The sequence below is a fragment of the Pseudopodoces humilis genome, chromosome 1 (genome assembly GCF_049639895.1).
Source record: "Pseudopodoces humilis isolate 2021_Gansu_Grassland_sample_001 chromosome 1, ASM4963989v1, whole genome shotgun sequence".
Taxonomy (NCBI): Eukaryota; Metazoa; Chordata; class Aves; order Passeriformes; family Paridae; genus Pseudopodoces; species Pseudopodoces humilis.
The window spans coordinates 140,654,289-140,664,848 of NC_142200.1; positions in this window are offsets into that span (position 1 = coordinate 140,654,289).

Genomic DNA, 10,560 nt, shown 5'->3' on the forward strand with positions numbered 1-10,560 from the left:
CTTTCCAGTCAGCTGCCACTGTAACTACAGCTATGGAGAAAGCACCATGAAGAACAAAAGCCATGGGACAATACTGCACTGCTTTGTGCATCATGAAGTGCTATTTATTTCAGTATATGACTTGCTAAGGCATATGTAAGTTAGCAGAAATTGTTTGAGCCATGAGACTTGAAGATTAACTGAAAACAAGGGTTTTGAGCAAATTTAAAAAAAAAAAAATTTGCACAGTCGTCAACATTTCTGAAGTGTTTTGACTCCAAATCTTCAGAACAATGACCCACATTTTAAAGTTTAATTTCAATGGTACAAAATGATGACACAAAAAAGACATTTAACGAGACTTGAAATTGTGTCTCGTGTCTACAATGTGTTTATAAGAGCTGGCCAACTGCAGAACCATGTAGACACTAACAGTAGAAGATACAGATGGTTTCTGCTTAGCATTTGTTTACAATAATAAAGTGTAAGTCAAGTTGCATTTTGTGCTGCATTTTGAACAGCTGTTTAAGACCCAGTACAAAATCTAAAACCAAGTACTACTTAGAATATAATATGCCTTGCTTTTCAGAAAGAGTCAGTGAACTGGAGAATGTTTTGATTACTTTAACTGGATATCCTTTGTACATCTTGGTTTGCTAAGAAAATTAGACTTGCAGCTCATGCTTTTCTGCCTATCACTTAGTTCCCCTCTCCTTTCCCAGCTAATTGCAAAGGAACCTAATGAGAGCAGAAGTCCCAGGGATATTGGATTCCATGTTTTCTTTAAAGAGACAAGATGAGCAACAGAAAAGCTGAATGCTCAGATGAGAGAAAAGCAGGAAGAGGCTATTCCTTATATGCTCATTTTTCTGAGCGATCTGCCCATGCACCACTCCAAATCAGCAACAGCATATGATTGCCCAGGTGGCCTACATGGTGCTCAGGTAGCCAAGAGGGCCAATGGCATCACAGTTTATGTTGTGGTTTTACCCCAGCCAACAACCAAACCCTACACAGCCTCTTGCTCACTGTCCCACAAGTGGGATGGGGGAGAAAATCAAAATGGTAAAACTTGTGGGTTGAGATAAAGAGCCAGGGAAAGCAAAAACAAAGGAAAATAAAACAAGGAATTAATTCAATGCTTCCCAAGGGCAGGCAGGTGTTCAGCCATTCCCAGGAGGGCAGGGCTCCATCACACCTAACAGTGACTGGGGAAGACAAACCCCATCACTCCAGACCTCCCCCTTTTCTCCTTCTTGCCCCCAGTTCATATACTGAGCATGATGGCACATGGTCTGGAATATCCCTTTGGTCACTTTGGGTCACCTGTCCTGGCTGTGTTTCCTCCCAGCCTCCCAGGCTCCCCCAGCCTCCTGGCCACTGGGGCCATGCAAAAAGCAGAAAAGGCCTTGGCTCATTGTGAGCCCTGCTCAACGTCAGTTCCTAAATTATCAACCCTGTGTTCAGCAAAATCCAAAATACAACCCCATACCCTCCCCTATGAAGACAACTAATTCTACCTCAGTCAAACCCAGCACAACATGTGTGGCCAGCAAGACTGAGGAAGTTATCATTCATTCCCCTGCACTCCGCATGGATGAGGCCACATCTCAAATCCTGTGTTTAGTGTGGGCCTCTCCTGACAAGGAAAACATTGAGATGCTGAATTGTGTCCAGAGAAGGGCTATGGAGTTGAGACAGGGTCTGGAGCACAAGTTACATGAGAACAGCTGAGGAGCTGGGGGTGTTTAGCCTGGAGAACAGAAGGCTCAGGTGGGACCTTATTGCTCTCTACAACTCCCTGACAGGAGGCTGCAGCCAGGTGGGGCTCAGCCTCTTCTCCCAGGCAACGAGAGGTGAGAGGAAATCACCTTAAGGTGCACCTGGGGAAATTTAGATTGGGTATTAGGAAAAATATCTTAATGGAAACTGTTGTCAGTCACTGGAACAGAGAAGTTGTTGAGTTGCTAGTCCTGGGGGAATTTAAAAGACATGCAGATGTGCTGCTTTGGGACATAGTTTAGTGGTGCCCTTGGCAGTGTGATGGCAATGGTTGGACTTGACAGTCTTAAAGGTTTTTTTCCAAACTAAATGACTATGATTTTACACTGCTAGCTCAGGTAATGAAAAGTCAGGAGGGATGAGAGACTTTGACAACATTGCAATATGGGGACAGATAATGGGGAATGGCTTTACTTCAATGTAACATACACAACTTATGTAAGCACCTGTCTCTTCACATAACAACCTTCTGATACCTTAAGTACTCACAGATGCAAATATGGCATTTTTACTGTCACTGCTGCTTCAGCATGTCAGAATTCACCCTGCTATTCAAACATAATAAGGAAACTTGAAGATCAGTAAAAATTTACTCCTCTGGCTATTGGAGTAGAGATTCTGCCAATATCATCCCCTGGTGGTTCAGATCATACACTAATTCACTCTCAGGCTTTTGAAGTAAATAACCTAGTCCTGAAATAAAACCTGGTAAAATTAAGGAGATAAGTTACTCAAGAACCTTTTCTAAACAGCAACTGGAAGAGGACTTTACTGGGTTAGGCTGCCATCACCTTATACAACCCATCAACTTATGCTAAGGCTTTGCATTTCAGATTCTTCCTTCAAGGCCCTTTTTCCACACACAGAGGAATGCAGCACAGTTTCATATTATAAAACCACTGCCCCAGTAAGTAGTATTACAGTTCTCTCACTATTTCAGGTAATTTAAACTGAAATTCCCTCTCCTCAGTTATACTGTAGGGCCACATAGGGATGTGAGACAAAGGGCCAAGTGTCTTAATTTACACAACCTTCTCTGGCTTTGCAGCTGAAGATGCATTTCATTATGGGGATGCCCTGTAACACTGACACTTAAGTATGAAAAAGTTGCAAGAAATGGGAGGGTTAAATACTTTTTCTCTCCTTTCAGTCCTCCTCCCAAAATGAAAGGTAAGAGATAACACGACAAATATTTCCAGAGTGGGGTAGTTGAAACATAAATAGATGCAGAGCAATTTTCTATCTACTCTGGACAGCATCAGATATGGACTATATCTCACCTGTCCTCAATACATGTTTCACTTATAGTAAACCTAGGCAAGTATTTCACATTCTTTTCCATTACTACACCTCCACAGGATCTAGAATGTGGTTTTGCAGAGGGGCAAAGAGAGCTCCCTTTGAAAATGAAACTTTTAGCATAAACTCCACAGCTCCCTTATGCTGACATTGTTCCTACCACACACAAAGAGTTTGCTTTGGCCTGTAGCTGTGCTATTTGTGTATCTGCACTGCTAAGAACTTAATAAAGGCTCTCTGTCAGCAGGGTGACAGGAGTAAGACTGATGAACCTTGTTAGAGTTATGTGAGAGACCACATATGCACAGCATTAATCTCTACCCTGGCTTGCCTCACTGTGCTTCAACAAGGAAATTGAGAAATTAAATATAATCCAACTAAGATTAGCAAACAAAGGTTAAAAGAAAATTCATAAAATCTAGATTGCTCTGCAGTATTGAGAATGTGTTTATCCTCTTCTTGGTGTTGTGGACTATAGTTCATGAACAGGTCTGTGACAACAACAGTGAAATTTCTCACCAGTGAGGCTTTTGGGTTTTTTAATTGAAAAAAATGGACTTTGAATTAACTCATGATAATCTATATTAGATATACCTCCCTACAGCAAGTGACATACTAATGTTAAGTGGAGATATTTAGAAAATGTTTCTAAAAAGATGAACGAAAAGTCTGGTAAGAATAGGTAAGCCACATAGCAGAATATTTCTGGGTATTAAAAGCAACCACTCAAGGAAGGTCCTTCCAAACAGAATAATGCTCCTTCAGCTGCCATTATTAACAAGTGACTCATACAGAATTTGAATACAGCACTAAATTGAAATTTGGAGGTAACATACAAGTTGTGCACAAAGTTCTGCTTAACTCCTGAGAAACAGAGGTGTTGAGCAACTTTCCACTTCTACATTTGTGATATTCTGTAGCAATGTTTTTCATTTATTCCTTCATATCATTCTGTTTTGTGCAAATAACATTGATATGACTTCACTTATGTGTATGCATACACATAAGTCACTCATTTATGTGACCTCACTTATATGTATGCATAAAATTATAGGACCACATAATTTTAGTCAACCTTGACCCAAACCCTTATTTCCCCTTTACCTTCTTGTCCCTGAATTCCTCACTGTCACACTATTTATTAGCAGAATAAGTGACCAAAATGTTAATATTTTGTGATTTTCAGAGGGTAGTAAAATTATTTGAAATGTAAACCATTAAGTAAGGTTTTTGTTTTGACCCTAACCAAGTATTCTGGTCTGCTTACAATAACCCAAAAACACAGAAGCACTTCTGATATACTACATCATCCAGGCTTTTAGCAAAGCACATGAGTTTCCTTTTTTCTTTCTTTCAAATCATTGTTTGGGAACAAAGCTACTCCTGGCAATGCAGCAATGGCAGTCTCCTGTTCTCAGCACAGGACAAAGCAGGGTCTGCACGTGTCAGCTGCAGTCCTGCATGGGGTCACCTAGCCCAGTGCAAAGTCTATTTCCACCTAATGGGATCTCTTGAAATAAATTGTTCAAAAATCACCACCCTAAAGGGTGGGCTTTGTTTTCATTCTGATTTCTACTGGAAAATCTTTGTGGGGAACAGTCCCCTCTCTTCAACACATACTTGTTTCATAATCTTCCAAATGCTACAGGCAGGAAGCTGCTAGCGTGCAGACAACCCCTGGGAAAGCCCCAAATCCTAAGTTTCAGGCTAAAGACACACTTGTGAAATTAGGAAGGAAGAAGAAAAGAATCAGAAGTACAAACATCAGCTTCTGTCTCTGCCTCTTGAAAACTTGTCTGGAAAGAAATATAGACAAGGTAAATGAGAAGGTGTGCTGAGGTATGGGGATGTTCTTCTCCATGTGGCTTTGTAAAATACAGATTTCAGTGCCCCACTGAATGTTAATGTGATACAAAATCCTTGCCTTGCTGAGGTTTTGTTATTGAAGAGAATGCACTTAAAGATAGAAATAAACATTTCTAAAGGGAGTCTACAAGAAAGCTAGAGAGGGGCTTTTTATAAAGGCATGTAGGGGTAAGACAAGAGGTACTGGACTTAAACTGAAAGAGGGCAAGTTTAGACTAGATTTTAGGATTAAGTTCTTTACTGTGATGGTGGTGAGGCACTGATGTGGATTACCTGGTGCAGCTGTGGAAGCTCCATCCCTGGAAGTGTTCAAAGGTCAGGTTGGATGGGGCTTTGGGCATAGCGGAAGGTGTCCCTGCCCTTGGCAGGGGGTGCTGGAATTAGTTGGTCATTGAAGTCCCTTCCAACACAAACTGTTCTCTGATTCTGTGATAAATTCCAGAAACAAAATTGATACATAAGCAAAGGGTACTAGTAGGGTTCCATCTTGCTCAAGGCACAGCTGAAGCCAGGATCGTGCTCTCATCCTCTCTAAGACTTATTATTAGCAGACCCTCTCTCAAGAAGGCGATGGGTGGTGATTGCAGGGCACTGGGTAGAGAAGGGCTGGCATCTGGGATGCTAAATTTCATTCTCAACCCACCAGCTAACACCATTGTTGTGAATCCCCTTCACTCATGAAGACAGCCTTTCCTCATGGCCTTCAGAAAAGGACTGGTAGGCAGAGTCTTTCTCTTTTTCAGATATTTTAACTTGACAAGCTTTGGGCCTCATTGTTCTATGAATATAAGATGCATTTGTCGAGTGGGAGGGACCAACCTCTGCTGCAGAGGATAAAGAATAAAGAACTTCTTAGTTAAACACAAAATAGCATTTCCATTCTTGAACAGATTATGTTGAAATTTTTTGAAAGAAACAGCTTGTATAGGCATGGGACTTTTTAGACCAAATATCTAGATAAACATGTGAACGAAAACAAAATCTTTTGAAGGAAAACAACACTAAGTATCTCTACTTAAACACTGAGAATTAAATTATCATCTCATTCTCACCATTGGAAAAGCTCATTTGCCACAATTACAGTTACACAGAATTTTTCACTAAATAACTGAAAGCAAAATCTGGTCATAGTAATCAAAATGGTTTTATGCCATTCACTGAGACAAGTCAACAAAACTAATTTTAGATGTTATATTTTCACATGATAGTAGTTTGCCTGAATTACTCTTTTCTTAAGATGCAAAAGTCATGTTACATATATATATTTGTGTGTGTGTGTGACTATACTTCACAAAGAATATAATGTACTACTCTTAAACTATTAGTGTAGCAGAAATCTTACACAGCAAGAAAATTAAAATAAAAAAAAGAATGTAGTGTAACATACCAGTTTCTGGTTTGTTTCACAGGAAAAAAGCCTTGATGTATAAAACATATCAGAGATAATAGCAGAAGAAAGAAAAAATAAAGCTGTCTGAGGGATTGTATAAAAGACTTCCGTCTTTTGATTAAGTTTAGGAATGATGTTTGATGTATTTTGAAACTCTGCTTGCTCAGACTGGTTAAGTTTGTGAAAGGTTGCCTGTCAAACGCTATGTCAGTGATATGAAAACAGACAGCCAGAAAATCATCCTTCCAATATAAACATCAACTAAAAGTAAATAAATGTCTGCAGCAGAATGCCAGCCTGATGTTCCATTAAGATGAATGTTATAAGCCATGAAGGAAACTAAATATTGATAACAAGAAATCTGTAAAGAGAGACAGTAGCTTATGGTCAGATTAGGAAACTGTTAGCAAAACAAAGGAACTGAACAGTCAACAGAAACAAGAGTATACCCTTGGATACAAAAATTGCGAGAAATTAACCTTGTTGTGACCAATAATAAACCATATGAAAACATTTAGCATATAACATAAAGCATATGAAAGCATTTAGAAATATTTGAAAACTGAACAATGCACTGTAAACTCATGGTTCTACGCAAGGCTCAGAAATACCCTTTTTTAATATGCTCATTCTTTTGAGAACATTGTTCATTATGTGTTTACGTAATTGTTTGGCTGTAATTAGAGAAAATGTTGAAGTTCCTATCATGACTGGTTCCTCATAGTGTTAGAAATAATTTCTGGAAATATATGCTAAAACATATACTGAAAAGAAACACAAACCGGAAGCAGATCCTATGAAAGGGGTGTGATTTGAATCTAACCTGAAACAAAACACAAAAATAGGACAAAGAGAGGAGCTGAGTTGGTAGAAGGCAGGGAGGAAATCGGGTGTAATGAAAATAGATTGCATTTGCTAGTATCCAGGATCTAAGTTTTACATAAGCTACTGGATCTTTTCACTAACCTTAAAAAAGAATGAGAAAGATAAGTAATTAAGATAGATGACAGGTTTTTATAGGTTAAGGCACAACATCCAGACTTTAACTACGGCAAATTATTGGATTTTTATTTAATTTAAAAATTAATGAAATGGGAAAATTATGTGGAAAACACAAATGAGACAACCAGAGAAAAGGGTTTTGGAGCAATCAGGAGCCATGTGGTCACTGGGGAGGCGGAGGGTGTGCCCTAAGGCAGAAGGGCTAAAGAGCATCCAGAGGGGCTGATAAAATCCCTGCAGTGACTGACCGCAGCAGCTGGAGGCAGGCAATTCCTGCCAGAGACGAGGAGGAAGAGATCAGAAACGGTGGACACAAAAATTCCCAGCACACTTTAAATGCCTTTTCTTATCTTTTTTTTTTTTTTTTTTTTTTTTAGTTTTTGTTAACATGTTATTTGGCTAACATCACAGCCAAAGAATTGAGAACAAGTGGAGTGAGACGTGCCGAGCGCCTGCCCTTTACTACATTTAAAATCCCATGTATTCTCATTTGGCACCAGGCTTCTTACGTGTAAATCACGTATCCAGGCTCTGATATCCAGGAACAAGGGATTGGCAATTTGATGGCCAAACTTCTCAGGTGCTGCTCTTCTGGGCAACCTCATGAACATGCAGTATGGAATCAAATTTCAAGTTATTTATCTCAAAATCCTATTCATTTACAAAATCGAAGGAAAAAAATGCTCAGGCATGTACAAGCACTTTCCTGGTGGGTACAACATGCTATGAAGCCTCAGTGAGGTCCCATTACAAGCTGGGTGTTTCCAAGCTTATCTGGACTGTGCAGAAGCTTTGTGCAGCTGCAGGGGCTATGCACACACACAAGGGCTGAGCACACACACACACCAGGGCTGTGCACACACACACACACACAAGGCTGTGCACACACACACACAAGGGCTGTGCACACACACACAAGGGCTGTGCACACACACACACAAGGGCTGTGCACACACACACACAAGGGCTGTGCACACACACACAAGGGCTGTGCAAACACACACACACAGGGGCTGTGCACACACACACACAAGGGCTGTGCACACACACACAAGGGCTGTGCACACACACAAGGGCTGTGCACACACACTCAGGGCTCTGCACACACACACAGGGCTCTGCACACACACACAGGGCTCTGCACACACACACTAGGGCTGTGCACACACACACACAAGGGCTGTGCACACACACACACAAGGGCTGTGCACACACACACACAAGGGCTGTGCACACACACACACAAGGGCTGTGCACACACACACACAGGGCTGTGCACACACACACACAGGGCTGTGCACACACACAAGGGCTGTGCACACACACACACAAGGGCTGTGCACACACACACACAAGGGCTGTGCACACACACACAGGGCTGTGCACACACACACACACAAGGGCTGTGCACACACACACACACAGGGCTGTGCACACACACACACACAGGGGCTGTGCACACACACACACAAGGGCTGTGCACACACACACAAGGGCTGTGCACACACACACACAAGGGCTGTGCACACACACACACTAGGGCTGTGCACACACACACAAGGGCTCTGCACACACACACAAGGGCTGTGCACACACACACACAAGGGCTGTGCACACACACACACAAGGGCTCTGCACACACACACAGGGCTGTGCACACACACACACACAGGGGCTGTGCACACACACACACACAAGGGCTCTGCACACACACACAGGGCTGTGCACACACACACACACAGGGCTGTGCACACACACTCAGGGCTCTGCACACACACACACAGGGCTGTGCACACACACACACAAGGGCTGTGCACACACACACAAGGGCTGTGCACACACACTCACACAAGGGCTGTGCACACACACACAGGGCTGTGCACACACACACACAAGGGCTGTGCACACACACACAAGGGCTGTGCACACACACACAGGGCTGTGCACACACACACAAGGCTGTGCACACACACACACAAGGGCTGTGCACACACACACACAAGGGCTGTGCACACACACACAAGGGCTGTGCAAACACACACACACAGGGGCTGTGCACACACACACACAAGGGCTGTGCACACACACACACAAGGGCTGTGCACACACACACAAGGGCTGTGCAAACACACACACACAAGGGCTGTGCACACACACACACACAAGGGCTGTGCACACACACACACAGGGCTGTGCACACACACACACAGGGCTGTGCACACACACTCACACAAGGGCTGTGCACACACACACAGGGCTGTGCACACACACACACAAGGGCTGTGCACACACACACAAGGGCTGTGCACACACACACAGGGCTGTGCACACACACACAAGGCTGTGCACACACACACACAAGGGCTGTGCACACACACACACAAGGGCTGTGCACACACACACAAGGGCTGTGCACACACACAAGGGCTGTGCACACACACACACAAGGGCTGTGCACACACACACAGGGCTGTGCACACACACACACACAAGGGCTGTGCACACACACACAAGGGCTGTGCACACACACACACAGGGCTGTGCACACACACACAAGGGCTGTGCACACACACACACAAGGGCTGTGCACACACACACACTAGGGCTGTGCACACACACACACAAGGGCTGTGCACACACACACACTAGGGCTGTGCACACACACATAAGGGCTGAGCACACACACACACACAGGGCTGTGCACACACACACAAGGGCTGTGCACACACACACACAGGGCTGTGCACACACACACACAAGGGCTGTGCACACACACACACAGGGCTGTGCACACACTCACACAAGGGCTGTGCACACACACAAGGGCTGTGCACACACACACACACAAGGGCTGTGCACACACACACAGGGCTGTGCACACACTCACACAAGGGCTGTGCACACACACTCAGGGCTCTGCACACACACACACACAAGGGCTGTGCACACACACACAAGGGCTGTGCACACACTCACACAAGGGCTGTGCACACACACACACACAAGGGCTGTGCACACACACACAAGGGCTGTGCACACACTCACACAAGGGCTGTGCACACACACTCAGGGCTCTGCACACACTCACAGAGGGCTCTGCACCCCCCGGCACAGCTGCAGGTCATTAAAGCAGCCTCAGTTCCCTTACTGTTCTCTGCTTGCACATACACAAGGTCTCACCCATTCCCCTCACCAAGCATTAACATATAGGTGGACTGGCAAGGTATGGGGGAGCAGCCCCT